Source organism: Muntiacus reevesi, chromosome 3 (assembly GCF_963930625.1).
Source record: "Muntiacus reevesi chromosome 3, mMunRee1.1, whole genome shotgun sequence".
NCBI classification, from domain to species: domain Eukaryota; kingdom Metazoa; phylum Chordata; class Mammalia; order Artiodactyla; family Cervidae; genus Muntiacus; species Muntiacus reevesi.
The window spans coordinates 53,842,680-53,859,407 of NC_089251.1; the positions used below are offsets into that span (position 1 = coordinate 53,842,680).

At 44.0% G+C, this 16,728-nt stretch overlaps 1 non-coding gene across 1 annotated transcript; it reads left to right on the plus strand.

The window, feature by feature from the left end:
* Window positions 1-15,748: 15,748 nt before the first annotated feature.
* LOC136165615 (U6 spliceosomal RNA) lies at window positions 15,749-15,855 on the plus strand. Its single transcript, XR_010662622.1, has one exon. It is a non-coding gene; the product is annotated as a U6 spliceosomal RNA (small nuclear RNA).
* The last annotated feature ends 873 nt before the right edge of the window (window positions 15,856-16,728 follow it).

Sequence of the window (16,728 nt, forward strand, 5' to 3'; positions counted from 1 at the left end):
CCAACCGGGACTGAAGCACAGGAAGGTTATTTGTTGATGGGTAATCCAGTGGGGGGATGTTCTACTTCACAGCCTTCCTACCACAGAACATGGAAAACTGTGCTGTTGCCCATGAAATGCCCTGTGGTGAGAAAAACGATCAGAAATGTGGCAGCTTTTGTGGCCCCTAAACACACCGCCCAAATACATGCCCAAGGACCAAGAAATAACCCTGCCAACCCCCTCCCTCTGTCCAACCCAGAAGTTCGGAGAGCTTCTGCAGTGGGGCCACAGCGGGCAATAAGCAGTGTCTCAGAGATGAGGACTCAGGATCAGAGGTGGGCAGGGTGCTGCCCTGAGCCAAACAGCTAAGGAGGCACTGAGTCCCAACCTTCCACCTCAGAGTCCAGTATTGAAAGTCCTGACCATTCTGTGAAAACTGAGCATCTCTAAGACCCCAGCCCCTTTCTGCCCTAGGTATACTTATAAATACATAATAAAATCCTCCATTTAGCAGAAGCCACCATAGCTGGAAACCTCAACCTGGATTTCATATCGCTTTTTTCTTTTTCAATAAAAAGCCTCAAAGATCAACCAGACAATCTTACAGTGGCATCTTAAAATAAGTATTTTCAAGGGGTAGATCCTGGGATTTGTCTTCTTCCATTTCAGTCTTTGATGCTCAGAACTGACATGATCTTCCGAGGTCACGATGTCCCCTTCTGTGACAGTTGGCACATTAATGTCCTAAATAGCTAATTAAATTGCACCATACCATCCTCTGATCCAGGGGAAAAAAAAACTTAGATGGATTGTTATTATCTCCACTTGAAAATGGAAAACAGGTAAAACAGGTTCAGGACTTCACACACAAAGCAGCAGCAAAGCAGAACCTAAATGCAAGCAGCTTGGCCCCAGGGTCTATGCAATTTTGACAACAGAATACTTAAGAGCCAGAGACCAGGAAAACAAATGAAGGTCCATCCATACTCTCCCTTGCTGACTCCATTGAGATAAAAAGCAGAGGAAATTTAGAACCTGGGGAGACTGAGGGTGGTATTTAGAGGAGAAGGTACTGGGCTCTACTGCATCCTTGGGTCCAGCCATAGTCTAGGAACCCAAGACTGAAGAGGGGCAACTAACTCAGAGCTTCCCAGGTGGTTCAGTGGCAAAGAATCCGCCTGCCAATGCTGGAGACACAGGCTCAGTTCCTAATTTGGGAAGATCCCCTGGAGGAGGAAATGGCAACCCACTCCAGTATTCTTGCTGGGAAACCCCATGGACAGAGGAGCCTGGATGGCTACAGCCCATGGAGTCACAAAGAGTCGGACATGACTGAGCGACTGAGCATGCAAACATGCAAAGGACTCCGAAGTAAAGAACATTGGCAAGGCCCAGTGTAGAAGTGAGCAAGCTCATGTACAGAGTATGCCTGGACTGGGGGAGGGGGGCTGAGCTTGCAGAGTGCTGCAGAGACGGCTTTCACCCCCTGCCTCCCTAGCCCTTACCCAGTCCATGTTAGCAAGAAGAAACTACAACAATAAAAACAACTACCATTTCCTGAGCATTACAAGGTGTGTGGCCCTGTTTTGGGTGCTTTACACAGCATTCTGCCTCCCCCCCAACCATCCTATAAGGCAGGTGTATGATTAACCCCATTATCCAGATGAGGAAGAGGCAGAGACAGATTAAGCAAATTGCAACTCAGACCCAGGTGGTCTGGCTCCAGCGTCCACACTCTCAACCAAATAGGAATGAAAACAGTAATTGTCCAGTGAATGAACAGTCCCTATCAGTGAGTGTTATCATTATGGAACATACTATACTGCATGACTTCAATTTCCTCCTACTCCAAAGAGAAGCGCCACATCTCATCTTTCACCTGCAGGTCCCCATGACAAAAGCTACTGCTTCCTTTTAAACCTCTGAAACTGAGGTGGGCTTATCCTCACTTTACAATTAAAAGTTTTCAATCTCACACTGCCAAGGCTAAGAGTTTGAGAGCAATTTCTGAATTTCTGTGGTTCCCTCTGATTAACTCAGCCTTCAGAAAGGCACCAGGAGAAATGGACACACGCGGGGCAGAAAGCATCCCCGTGAAGACAGCTCAGCCCTGGTGGCTTTCCAGGACACTCCCAACACCCGGAGGGTCCGGGGACTGTGAGGTCTCTATCCAGAGCTGCAGCTGTATAAAGTACCACGCCTGAGAACCAGGCAAGCCCAGGTGTCCCAGTGTTGCCTGTGCCATCCGTCCAGCACAGTCTCCATCTGGAGGGCCGGCCCTCCTCACATCGGCAGACCAATGTCATCTCAAAGCCTCACCTGGTCCCTGCCCCCAGCACCCTATCATCCCAGCACTGGACATCTGGGAAGCTCTTAAAACATCAGCCAAGTCAGCAGGAGTGGGAGGCAGAAACCCACACTAAGGAGGCGGGCAGCCTTGAGCACCCAGCTCTCTCTTGTTTCATCTCTCAGACCTAGCAAGGCTACTGGAACAAAGTCACCAGCTCCGAATCCTAACAGAGAACCTCCACCACCCAACTGGGGGACAAGCCACAGACACCTTTAAGACCTGAGCCTTGTCAGGGTGCCTGCAGAGCAATGGATGACAGCTCACTGAGACAAGCTTGATGTGGGCAGTACAGCAGTCTGCCATCCAACTACAGCATACACGACTCACAAGAAGGAAACTTGCTCCCAGACCCACCCAGGGCTACCAAGCCATTTGTTTCAAGTAGAACTTTTCAACAAACAAGATGAAGAAATCCGACTTTTTCCTAAAACAGTTTCATTTGGACATTATATTCATAACATAAAATTCATTGATTCGGGAATTTGGGGAACATTCATACTGTGTGCAACCCTTACCACTAATTTTAAAAATTTTTCATCAGCTGAGATTGTGATAGGGCTTGCACTGAATGTGTAGCTCAATTTGGGGAATACTTCATCTTAACACTATTTATTATGTCTTCCAATCCACAAACATGAGATGTCTTTCTATTTATTTAGATCTTCTTTAATTCCTTCCAATGATGTTTTTAGTTTTTATTGTACATCTTGCTCATTACTAAATTGAGTCCTAAAGATTTTTTGTGCTGTTGCATCTGGAACTGGTTTCTTTTATTTTTAACCTTTTTTTTAAATTGAAGTATAGTTAATTTAGAATATTAATTCCAAGTGTACAGCAAAGTGATTCAGTTGTACATAGATGGGTTCTTTTTCTGATTCTTTACCATTATAGGTTATTATAAGATATCGAATCTAGTGGAACTGGTTTTTTTATTTCCACATTATTCATTGCTAGGGTATAGAAACACAAATAATTTTTGTATTGATCTTATATCCTGAACTCAGTTAATAGTTTTAATAGGTTTCTCTGTGTGTGTGTGTATTACTTAAGATTTTCTATACCTAAGATGATGTCTTCTGAAAACAAGAGATACTTCACTTCCTCCTTTCCAATGTGAATAGCCTTTATTTCTTGTCCTTGTCTAATTTCCCTGAAGGCTACAACCTTCAGCACAAGGTCAAAGAGATATGGTCAGAGCAGACATCTGTGTCTTGTTCTTAGAGGGATTCTGTCTTCTTCATTAAATATGATACCAACTATGGGTTTTTCATAGAAATTTTTTTAACAGGTTGATAAAGTCCCCTTCCATTCCTAGTCTGAATAGTGATTTTATCTGTAAGATTCCATTTTGTCAAATGCATTTTCTGCACCTGTTGAGATGATCTTGTCATTCTTGTCCTTTATTCCATCAATATGAGCTACTACGTTAATTGAGTTTCAGATGTTGTGATAAACTGATTATATAACCCCTAGAACCTGTGAATATCTTATTGTTGTTTTAATCACTAGGCCATGTCCGACTCTGCAACCCCATAGACTGTAGCCCACCAGGCCCCTCTGTCCATGGGATTCTCCAGGCAAGAATACTGGAGTGGATAGTCATTCACTTCTCCAGGGGATCTTCCCAACCCAGGGATCAAACTGGAGTCTCTTGCATTGGCAGGCAGATTCTTTACCACTGAGCCACCAGGGAGAAATTTTACATGGCAAAAAACAAAAAAAAAAAAAGGCAGGTAGGTAGTTTGCAGATATAATTAAGCTAAGAATTGTGAGACCAGGAGATGACACTAGATCACTCACTCTTCCGCTCCAGAAGTGCTTCTGTACAGTCACTGCATCCGGTAAGAAAAAACCGAGTGGGGTGACTAGTCCAATTTCAAGAAGCAAGTGGAAGAACTGAAAGAAAAAAGCAAATATTCCTTCTGCATATTGCCCAGCCTCCAGCATTTCCATCCTTAATTCTGGAAGCTGCCAAGATACGTTAGAATTGCTCAAGAAATACAGGAATATATTTCAATATTCCACAAAAGGAAATAATTTTTCCAGTCTATTTCCATGTACACTACTAATAGTTAATAACAGCTGGTGTACCTTAGGCTTGGGAAGCTCACGGTTAGGTAGCACAGAGAAGAAAAATTTTAGGGGAAGTTAAAACACAGAAAGGTGCCAGGAAAAAGTTGGGATTAAGTGCCAGGTAAATGCCTTTCCAGCCAGGGAGTGTATCAGGAAACCCTCGTGGAAAAAGAGCGAACATAACAGGCACCAGCCCATCCAGCAAAGTTTCACACCATCAAAGGGACAGTTAGGGAGTTTGGGATGGACAAGTACACACTGCTATATTTAAAATAGATAATCAGCCAGGACATACTGTATGGCAAATGGAACTCTGCTTACTTGATGTTATGTGGTAGCCTGGATGGGAGGGGAGTTTGGAAAACAGATACATGTATATGTAGGGTTGGTGCTCCCCAGGTGGCGCTAGTGGTAAAGAATCTGCCTGCTAATGCAGGAGGCACAAGTGATGAGGGTTCGATCCCTGTGTTGGGAAGATTCCCTGGAGTAGAAATTGGCAACTCACTCTAGTATTCTTGCCTGGAAAATCATATGGGCAGAGGAGCCTGGAGGGCTACAGTCCATGGAGCTTTGAAGAGTTGGACATGACTGAGAACACAATATACATATGTATGGCTGAGTTCCTTTGCCGTCCACCTGAAACTGTCACAACACTGTTAATCAGCTATACTCCAATAGAAAATAAAAAGTTTAATTTTAAAAAAGTCAAAGAAGGCATCACTCCTCTCACACATACCAGGGCCCCTCTCAATATCCCCTCCTTGGCAGAAGCAGCAGCGTCCTGAGTCTGATCAGAGATAACCTGCAACACACCGGCTCCAAAGGCAAAGAAAAAGCCTCTGTCAAGGGAACTCCTCCAAAAGGGCCTTCACCCGCTTCCCTTTCCTCTACTTTCTCTTGTAGATAACCTTCCCCAGAGGAAGTAGCTGTCAAACTCTTGAGCAGTGAAGCAAGACTACAGTGGTAGTGTGGCGTTAAAATTGAAAACCTCCATCAATATAAAGAGAAATAAGGACAACAGAGTTATGAATGAAGTTGCTTAATTTTGAGCATCATATCACCCAGCCCAAAGAGTCAAGTTGCTGTCAAGAAAAACAAAAAGATTGACACACCATTCTGGGAGCCCCCTGCCTGCTGTTTTTCCAGACTGTGATATCATTCCCTGTAACCCAAGTGAAAAATATTAAATAAAGTGCCCTGAAAGAACTCTTAGGCTATTTCAAACAGAATTTGTTTTTCCACTTAAATGGTTCTGTTTGATGCCATGTGTTTCTGTAAGGAAACAATTTCTTCTTTTTTTAAAACTTTAAACTTTTTATTTTGTAATGGAGTATAGCCGATTAACAATGTTGTGATAGTTTCAGGTGAAAAGCTGAAGGGACTGTATTTAAAATGGATAGCTAACAAAGACCTGTTGTTAGCACATGGAACTCTGCTCAAGGTTAAGTGCCAGCCTGAATGGGAGTTGGGGAGTTGGGAAAGAAAGGAAACAATTTCTGTGCACAGCACATCCACAGTTGTTTGGTTTTTTATTTTTTTAATTGAAGTATAGCTGATTTACAACACTGTGTTAGTTTCAGGTATGTAGCAAAATGATTAAGTTATAAATATATTTTTTTCAATTCTTTTCCATTATAGGTTATTAGAAGACATTAATATAGTTTCTTGTGCTATATAATGAATCCTTGTTGTTTCTCTATTTTATGTATAGCAGTTTGTATCTTGGAAAAGGCAATGGCACCCCACTCTAGTACTCTTGCCTGGAAAATCCCATGGATGGAGGAGCCTGGTAGGCTGCAGTCCACGGGGTTGCAGAGTTGGACACGACTGAGCCACTTCACTTTCACTTTTCACTTTCATGCATTAGAGAAGGAAATGGCAACCCACTCCAGTGTTCTTGCTTGGAGAATCCCAGGGACTGCGGAGCCTGGTAGGCTGCCGTCTATGGGATCACAAGACTGAAGTGACTTAGCAGCAGCAGCAGTTTGTATCTGTTAATCCCGTATGCCTAATTTATGCCTCTCTTCTTTCTTTCCCTTTTGGTAATCATAAGTTTGTTTTCCATGTCTGTGAATCTGTTTTGTAAATACATTCTTCTGTATTATTTTTTAGGTTCCACATATAAGTGATATATAATATTTGTTCTCTGTATGGCTTACTTCATTCAGTATGATAATCTCTAGGTCCATTCTAGAGATTGCTGCATCCATTGCTGCACATGACATTACTTCATTCTTTTTATGAGAGCATAATAGTCCATTGTATTACATGTACCACGTCTTCTTTATTCATTCATCAGTGAACACTTGGGTTGCTTCCAAGCACATAGATGGTTTTAGCTTGTTTTATTCACACACAATTTTTTTCATAAAAGTAACTACATATTTACATACTTTAGAATCAACTATTACAATTCAATTACCAAATACATGGAAATTCTATGGCTGATTTATAAATTCTATGCCTTTATATTTTCCTTATTTCTTTAATTCCTGTTTCTCCCTCATGCTTTCTCCAGTGTTATTTACCCTACTGGTAAAACATTTCACCTGATTCTGCTGCACATGGTAACCAGTTTCAGTATTTTGGCTAACAACAGGGTGCTGTTACACCAAAACTGTGCCAACCAGGGGTGGTTTTTGCAACACAGTGGCTGTAGGTGAAGCTGACACACCACCTTCTCTCTCCAGCCCCAAACCTCAGCCTCCCCGCCCCGCCCTCCTCTCCTCCTCTTAACCATTGCCCGAGCCCAATACAGAAAAAGACATCCACCTTCCTCCATCTCCAACTTCCAGGAACCTCCAAAAGACCTTTTGAAAATCCTCACTCTCTGCAAGTGGGTGTGCATGCTCAGTCATTTCAGTCGTGTCTCTCTCTTTGTGCCCCTAGGGACTATAACACACCAGGTTCCTCTGTCCATGGGATTCTCCTAGCAAGAATGCTGGAGTGAGTGCCATTTCCTAGCCCAAGGCATCTTCCCAACCTGTGGATCAAACCTGTGTTTCTTATGTCTCTTGCATTGGCAGGAGGGTTCTTTAGCACTAGTGCCACCTAGGAAGTCCTCACTCTCTGTAATGAGCCATCAGCTTCAGCTTTATGGATAACAGCTGTCCTGCTATTTCCTTGCAATGATATTCTTTCACTTTCAAGTCAAATACCTTCATCTTCCCCTTTGTCATCTTTTTTTTTTAAGTCATATCATTTACATAAGATCCTCTTGTCTGTTTCCCAAAAATCTCTTCTCTTTCACACAGCACTCCCTTTGTCCCAGTATCCTCTCCACAGAAACATCCCCGAATGTGCAAGGTGGTTGCCTCCTGCCATCCTGCCCCACCTTCTAAATGTCAGACATGACCTAGGACCTATACCACTCAGACACCCGCCTGGCCCTCATTCCACAAGGGCAGGCACCTTCCACACCCCACATCACCCACAGGGGCTGGGAGCAGGACAGGCATTGAAGAGCCACAGGAGAGGAACACATGAGACATCTACCCACTAACGGCTCTGTCAGCCTTGCCATCTGCCCATTGTAACTTGCAAGCCCCACTCCCCCGCCCATGTTAACTTCTATTTACAGCTTCAAATTATAATTTCCCAGTTGATCTTGACCCTTTGCCCCACTTCCCCCACCCCCACTCAGAGTGCACCATAAACTCTGCTGTGCTTTCTTGAGTGTATTTCTTGCTTTCCCCTTCCTCTTGTATGCTTTGCCTTGGTTTTACTTCCTCCCACTCTAGACTCCCTGGAAAGTTCATTTTCTCTTTTGACATTTGCAGGGCAAGTCCCTCTCCCTGGGACATTCCTTTTTCGCATCTTACACTCACTCAATATGACAGGATTCCCAGAGCTAACAGACCCACACAGCATCACTCACACCCACCAGCTCCCTCCTGTCTCTCCTTCTCTTCCTCCTACAGGTGGGGGAGACAATACACTCCCCCATATCAGAAGCTCCGCTGGACTCACCACTTTCATTTGATCTTAGTAGAGGAGGGAAGGAAGCCAGGGTCTGTTTCAAGGGACACTTCTTGATCAAAGCATAACAAATATCCATCCACCTCCCTCCGGTAGCGAGGCTGCCATCCTCTGAAACCTGGCCAACCTGACCATCCCTAGATGGTCCCCAGGTCAGGCCTGTCCTATGTCAACACTCATGGCACTAGCTCTACCACATTCACTATAACACTGCAGGATGCAATCCATGTCTGGAAATGCTGGCAGCCTCCCCAGCTTCTTCTGTGTGCCCCCGACCCCATTGTAAGAATACCTTGAACACTTCCTGTTGTATTGTGCTCACATGTTTCTGAAAGCCACCAAAAGCCGCAGCCAACACTCTGCTCCGTCATTTCTCAAACATTACCTAAGTCAGCCAGGAAGCTTTCAGAATCAGACGCCTTCCCCTCTCTACAGGCTGGTTCATGATGCCTGCTGCCCAGTCCCAAGAAGCTTTATCCTTTGACTTCATCTGGAATGAATTCCCATCAGCACCCCCACTGTTCCTCAGCTTCCTAAAGAATGTCTTTGTTGACTGCAGCATCTCACTCAATACATACATCGGCACGGTTATTTTTAGAGCCCTTCATGACCTCCATCCTCTGTACACAGGATGTCCTGGTGTCGGCAGGTAATGTCCTTATTCTTGCACTTAAATGTGTGCTGAGCTGGGCGGGGGTCAAGGGCCCTCATCTGGGAGCTGTCATGGCTGAAGATGATGGAGCCGAGGTCCCCACAGTTAAGTGTTTGAGGAGGTCCTCTGTGTGCAGGGAACCTGAAGGCTGCCTGCTCATAGGCTCTCTTGCTGCAGGCGGGTCTGGTTCAAAGCAAAGACGATCTGAGGGGAGAAAACACAGGTCTCTTTTAAGTCCACTGATGCAGCAAAAATAAGCTGCCATCTTCGTTCTTCTGTCCGTGGTTGGCAAATAGCCTCACCTGTGTTGGTTATGTAAGAACATGGACCCTGCTGCTGAAAAAAGGAACTCAAATCCCTGGGTGGTGTCCAAAGGAAAAAAGAGGACAGTCCTGCCCACATCAGCCCATCAGATGACACCTGGGAGACTGACAACCTGGAACTCTCTCATTACCAAGAGGGGAGGGACCCAAAGAGCTGGCTTGTGAGGACCGGCTGAAGCTGGGGAAGTGAGGCAGGGAGGGACACACAGACACACATGTCAACATGTTCGAATTACATGAACAACCAGACAGGATTATACACAATGCACACAGGTCTTTCCCAACCATCAGGGCAGCTTTGCAGGCTAATGAGTTTATTAGGTCCACGGGATGTTAATGAAAGTTATTATGGCTGTGTGTGTGTGTGTGTGTGTGTGTGTGTGTGTGTGTGTGTGTGTGTGTGTGTATACCATCGTGTCCAAATCTTTGTGACCCCATGGACTGTAGCCCACCAGGTTCCTCTGTCCATGGGATTCTCCAGACTAGAATACCGGAGTCGGTTGCATTTTCTACTCTAGGGGATCTTCCTGACCCAGGGATCAAACCCACATCTCTTGCAGCTCCTTACCACTAGCGCCAACTGGGATGCCTCTATTATGGCACAAGAAAGGAGAAATGAGGGCTACACAAAATCAAACAGGTTTTTATCTTTTTAAATTTTTTTTACTTGATATATAGTTTGTTTACAATGTTGTGTTAATTTCTGCTGCACAGCAAAGTGATTCAGTTATACATAAATATATATATAGATTCTTTTTTAATATTCTTTTCCATAATGGTTTATCACAAGATACTGAATACAGTTCCCTATGCTGTGTAGTAGGACTTTGTTTATCCATTCTATATATAGTAGCTAATATCAGCTAACCCCAACCTCCCGCATCCTCCCACCCACTTGGAATCCACAAGTTGGTCTCTACATTCATGAGTCTGTTTCTTTTTCAAGGACAAATGTACTTGTGTCATATTTTAGATCCCACGTATAAATGATATCTTATGGTATTTGTCTTTCTCTTTCTGATTTATTTCACTTAGTATGATAATCTCTAGTTGCATCCATGTTGGTGCAAGTGGCATTATTTTGTTCTTTTTCATGGCTGAGTAATATTCCATTGTAGATATGTACCATGTCTTCCTTATCCATTCATTGGTCAATGGACATTTAGGTTGTTTCCATGTCTTGGCTATTGTGAATGGTGCTGCTATGAACATAGGGGTGCATGTATCTTTTCAACTGTAGTTTTGTCTGGATATATGCCCAGGAGTGGGATTGCTGGATCATATGATAATTCTATTTCTAGCTTTCTGAGGAACCTGTATGCTGTTTTCCATATTGGCTGTACCAACTTACACTCCCACCAACAGTGTGGGAGACAAACAGGTTTTTATCCTTACAAAACTCCCCAGAGTTTTGACGCACTAAAGTGCACTGTGCTTCTCCCTGAGGAGGGGGAGGGCGCGCTGGGTTTCCCAAGCTGATTAAGGGTACACATCACAAGAGAAGGGTTGCCCAGAACATCTCTGGGGACAATCCAGACTCAAGGAGTTTTACAAAGCTGTGACCTCTCTGTGGCACTGGAGAGCTAGGTCAGAGGGAAAGACAGAGAATATGGCACCAGGTGGAAACTGGGTCAGACACCCACCACAGGGCTTCCCTCGTGGCTCAGCAGTAAAGAATCTGCCTGCCAATGCAGGAGACATGGGTCCAATCCCTGGGTCAGAAAGAGCCCCTGGAGGAGGGCATGGCAACCCACTCCAGTATTCTTACCTGGGAAATCCCATGGACAGAGGAGCCTGGCGTGCTACTCTTTGCAACCCCATGGCTATTTTGCATCCATGGGGTCACAAAGAGTCAGACATGACTTAGCAACTAATACTACCACCACCCTCCACAAGACTTCTGACAACACCAGAGATTCTGTGACTTTTTCTTTCTCATTCACCCAAGTATGGATGCGGACATATCACCTTTGACAGATACCCCAGTAGGCAGTGTATAGGATATTGCCTTTGCTGGAATGCCTGCCCCACCCACTTGGCTCAAATGCAGGTGGGACCTGTCTGACCCTGAGGTCTTCAGCATCAAGTTTTCAATTCTCTGGAGATAACACATTGCAGATCTCAAGCCATCAAATGACACTGTGCAGCCCCCATCCCCTTCCTTCTCCTTCCATGCTTTCTCCTCTTCATTCTGAGTGGCCAAGAGGCCAGGAGTCTTGTCACCTTGCTCCTCACAGGCCACTGTGCATGGGCCTGCCTACCACATACCCTCCTTCATCATCCTTTCCTCCCTCAGTTACTCTGTCCCCATTAGGGCCTTAACCAAAGAGGGAGGGGGCAGGTCCTTCTTTATAAAATCCCCTTCTCTCCTCTCTTCTTTCCACATGCCCCCTCCATCAGGGACACCTCCTCCTCCCCCCCCCCCGCTCTCAGAGGTCAGCTCCCCAGGGATCTATAGATCAGCCTCTTCTGTCTTGGGACAGGACTTTCTATGGGCCCTGGGGGTTCTCACCTATTCATGAGAAACTAACAAAGCCATACTAGGATGTTTGTCTTTGCTATAATTAAACTTTGAACAATCATGCATACCAAAACTATGCTCTGTTTCCACCCTTCCTACCCCTCTGCTGGTGACATGAGTTGACAGAGACAGATACATCCACTCATGGACAGGTCTGCAAATTTTGGTTTAAGTGAGGAAACTCAAGATGAGCTTATGGGTTCCAAAACCTTAAAATGAGGACCTATCCACACCACCGGGAATTGCTAAATGACTTATGATCAGCTGGAGGAAGGAATCTTCAGAGGGAGTACCAGGAGGCATTTTGAAGTACCTCTCAGGTACGCCACGCCCCAGGCTAAGGTCTCACATGTTCCATCTCAGTATAACTCCTCCAGATCCCCAGGTTCAGCTCAGAAACACCTGCTGATGGCTTTGGATGTTCTAAAGACATTAAGGGACAAGCCCAAGTTACCTGTTGCTAGAGACCTTCCTCTAATAGTTGCCACTTATTGTGAGATGCTTGGTATTTAAAGAAGACTGAGCCACTCATTCTAATGGACACAGCTGTCTGCAAATTGGGGAACGCTGTATGGGACATGCATGCATGTGTGTGTGCTAAGTCACAGGGACATTATACATTAAATAAGAACTTTGTTTATTCAGGTCCTTCTCAACATGCTCATGTGTCCACCTGTTCATGAGAAGTTTACAAAGACTTGCTGAGATGTTAGTCTTTGTTTTTGATGATTAAGCTTTAAAGAAATTTGCATACCAAAACCAAGTCAATAACATTAATGATTTTCCTCTAAAAAAAACTTTTTATTTTTTATTTTGTATTGGAGTATAGCCAATTAGCAATGTTGTGATAGCTGCAGGCAGAGAGCAAAGGGACTCAGCCATACATATATATTTATCCATTCTCCCCCAAACTCCCCTCCCATCCAGGCTGCCACATAACATTGAGCAGAGTTTCATGTGCTATACAGTAGGACCTTGTTAATTATCCATTTTAAATATAGCAGTGTGTACATGTCCATCCCAAGCTCCCTAACTATGTTTTCTCCCTATCCTTCCCCCCAGCAACCATAAGTTCCATAGTATAAGTGATTTTCTGAGTGCTAACTATAGACCCTGCTAAATAGTTCACGTCTGTGCTCATTTAATGCTCTCAACATCCTGAAGTAGTAACTATTTTTAAATCTATGTTTAAAAAGAAGAAAATGAGGGGAAAGGAAGTTAAATAACTTGCTTACGATCACAAAGCTTAGCAAACCAAAGTGTCCCCACAAAGTGTGTGAACGGAAACAGTTCAACACCAGGACTTGAGATCTTCACCACCATATGCTATACACGAGGTATGCTGCATAACTGACTTCTGTCACATGGTCTAATTTAAATTATTAGGCTTACAGTAAAGACCTAAGCATCTGAAACTGGAAAGAAGAGAGGGAGGGTAGGAAGGAGGGAGAGAGAGAGAGACAAGAGGGAGAAAAGACGGAAAGAGGAAGGCAGAAAACGAGACAGAAGGAAGGGCACACAAAAGCTTTTTCCATCCAGGTAAGTGCACCAAGCACACGGTATCTAGAAAACAGAAGATGTTACACAGAAGAAATTTGAACTGCCGATAATTTCAACACTCGGGTTATAGTTGGTTTTAAAACCTGTGATATTTTGAGTTTATTTCCTTTGAGTTTATTTATTTTATGCAATCGATTGTATTATATATAAAATTATTGCATGCTCAGTCACTCATGTCTGACTTTGTTACTCCATGGACTGTAGCCAGCCAGGCTCCTCTGTCCATGGAATTTTGCAGGTAAGAATACTGGAGTGGTTTCCCATTCCCTTCTCCAGGGGATCTTCCCCACCCAGCCATCAAACCAACCTCTCTTGTCTTCCCTGCATTGGCAGGTGGATTCTTTAACACTGCGCCACCTGGGGATCCCTATAAATAAAATTACTATATGTGTATGTATGTATTTGTGTGTATATATATATATGTGTGTGTATTATATATAAAATTTAGTATCCTACACTTTTTGTATGACAGTGTAAGCATTTCACCAGAGTATGGAGTCCTTAGCATCACACTACATGCTATCATTTAATTAAACTATCATGAATAACACCATCAAGAGCATCCGGGAGCAGAAGGTTCTTTCTATTTTCTAATTATTTCCTTAGTATAGATTCCTAAGACCAGGCCTACTGAGTCAATGGGTATGAACCAGTCAAAAGATTGTTATTTCTGTTTTTTCTAAAAACTTCTTTTATCTTGTGCTTTTCTTTGTTAGTAAAAATTTAATTCTCCATTAAAACAAATTCAATAAACATTAAGTGGTAACACAATCTCCCAAAGCCAATTTTATACAGAAGTTCCAACTCTAACACAATCTGTACCTCCGAACCGACTACCCCCAGTGGCACACCCGTGCAAACACACTGCTGTGATCGCGCTCACCCACTGTTCCCTCTGCCTGGGAGGTTCCTCCTACCCTCGTCCCTATGACAGATAACACTCCTGTCCTTTGGATATCGAAACGGGAACCTCCTCCTCAGGAAGCCACGGTCCTGAGGGCACTCCGGGGCACAGTGAGACCATCTCCTCTTTGCCCAGAGCATCCTGTGACTATTCTATCACACCACTAATGGCATCGCCCTGTTTTGTCACCCCATGTACAGCAATCATGCCCTACTCACCTCTCTATTCTTCCCATCCGGCACACAGGACCTGACATACTGTAAACATTCAATAAATTTTGGCTGAATGAATAAAATCTAGAAATGACTCTGCCAAAAACTGAAGTCTCAGGTGGGCTGAAGACTCATAAAGGAAGCTCAGCAAAATTTCGCCAGCCAAGACAAACAGGAAGCATCTCTGGGAAACCCAGACCCACCAAACTTCTCAGAAAAGTAAATGGGGGTGAGGGCAGGGGAGGAATGCTGGGCTAATGGGGGAGGGGAGTGAGTCTTACCCCCTAGAGACTCACATTTTATTTGAGCTTATCTCTCAGCCAGCTTTGGGACGTCTGCATTTGGGCTTACTCCTTAAATGTTTGTCCTGACCAAGCCTGAATGCTCTTAAACTCCCATATTCTCCCCTGGTATAAGTCAGGATAGGGGCCTCCCAGGTAGTGCAGTGGTAAAGAATCCACTTGCCAATGCAGGAGACACAAGGGATGCAGGTTTGATCCCTGGATCAGGAAGATCCCCTGGAGTAAGGGATTCAGTATTCTTGCCTGGAAAATTGGGTAAACTATGTCTCAGTAACAAATTAAACCTGAACTCTCAGTGGCTTAGCAGATATATTTAGCTTGCTCACACAATCAGAGTGAGTTAGTGACTTTTTCATCCATCTAGTCCCTTGGGAATCCAGTTCTGTTTCTCGTGTGACACTGCCCTCCCAATATATGGTTTCCATGGGGTGCCACGGAGTGGACATGGCAGGTGACCTACAGTTTGCCTGGAATTCCCACAACTCATTGGCTAGAAGCAGTCACATGGTCTTGCCTAATCCTTAAGGGTGCTAGGAAATTATTCTTTCCATTTACTGAGGAAAGAGAATGTCCTTAAGACATTAAAACAGTTGATGGGGAGTTTAGTGCATTATAGAGATTCATGCTATCGGACGCATCCCTATTCAGAATTACACACTCTCCCTGGTGGAAGGACATCTGGACAGTAACCTGGCTCGTGGTGCTCATCATGAAGGTTCCCTGTCAGCCTGTGGTCCTCCAGCCACAGAAAGACTGGGCACTGCAGAGGCTGAGAATAGGGGTGGGGAAGCACAGGCTAGGGAGCAAAATGCCAATCATAATCCTGGGTTAGTGTAGAATTCTGGAAATTGAGTGGATGGTCAGCAAAGCACCATCAAGAACAAGAGAGTGGTGCTTGCTTTGGCAGCACATATACTAAAACTGGAACGATACAGAGAAGATTAGCATGGCCCCTGCGCAAGGATGACACGCAAATTCGTGAAGCGTTCCATATTTTTTAAAAGAATGAAACTCGAACACTTTCTAACACCATACACAAAAATAAACTCAAAATGGATTAAAGATCTAAATGTAAGACCAGAAACTATAAAACTCCTAGAGGAGAACATAGGCAAAATACTCTCTGACATAAATCACAGCAGGATCTTCTATGACCCACCTCCCAGAATATTGGAAATAAAAGCAAAAATAAACGAATGGGACCTAATGAAACTTAAAAGCTTTTGCACAACAAAGGAAACTATAAGTAAGGTGAAAAGACAGCCCTCAGATTGGGAGAAAATAATAGCAAATGAGGAAACAGACAAAGGATTAATCTCAAAAATATACAAGCAACTCCTGAAGCTCAATTCCAGAAAAATAAATGACCCAATCAAAAAATGGGCCAAAGAACTAAACAGACATTTCTCCAGAGAAGACATACAGATGGCTAACAAACACATGAAAAGATGCTCCACATCACTCATTATTAGAGAAATGCAAATCAAAACCACAATGAGGTACCATTACACGCCAGTCAGGATGGCTGCTATCCAAAAGTCTACAAGCAATAAATGCTGGAGAGGGTGTGGAGAAAAGGGAACCCTCTTACACTGTTGGTGGGAATGCAAACTAGTACAGCCACTGTGGAAAGCAGTGTGGAGATTTCTTAAAAAACTGAAAATAGAACTGCCATATGACCCAGCAATACCACCTCTGGGCATACACACTGAGGAATCCAGATCTGAAAGAGACACGTGCACCCCAATGTTCATCGCAGCACTGTTTATAATAGCCAGAACATGGAAGCAACCTGGATGCCCATCAGCAGATGAATGGATAAGGAAGCTGTGGTACATATACACCATGGAATATTACTCAGCCATTAAAAA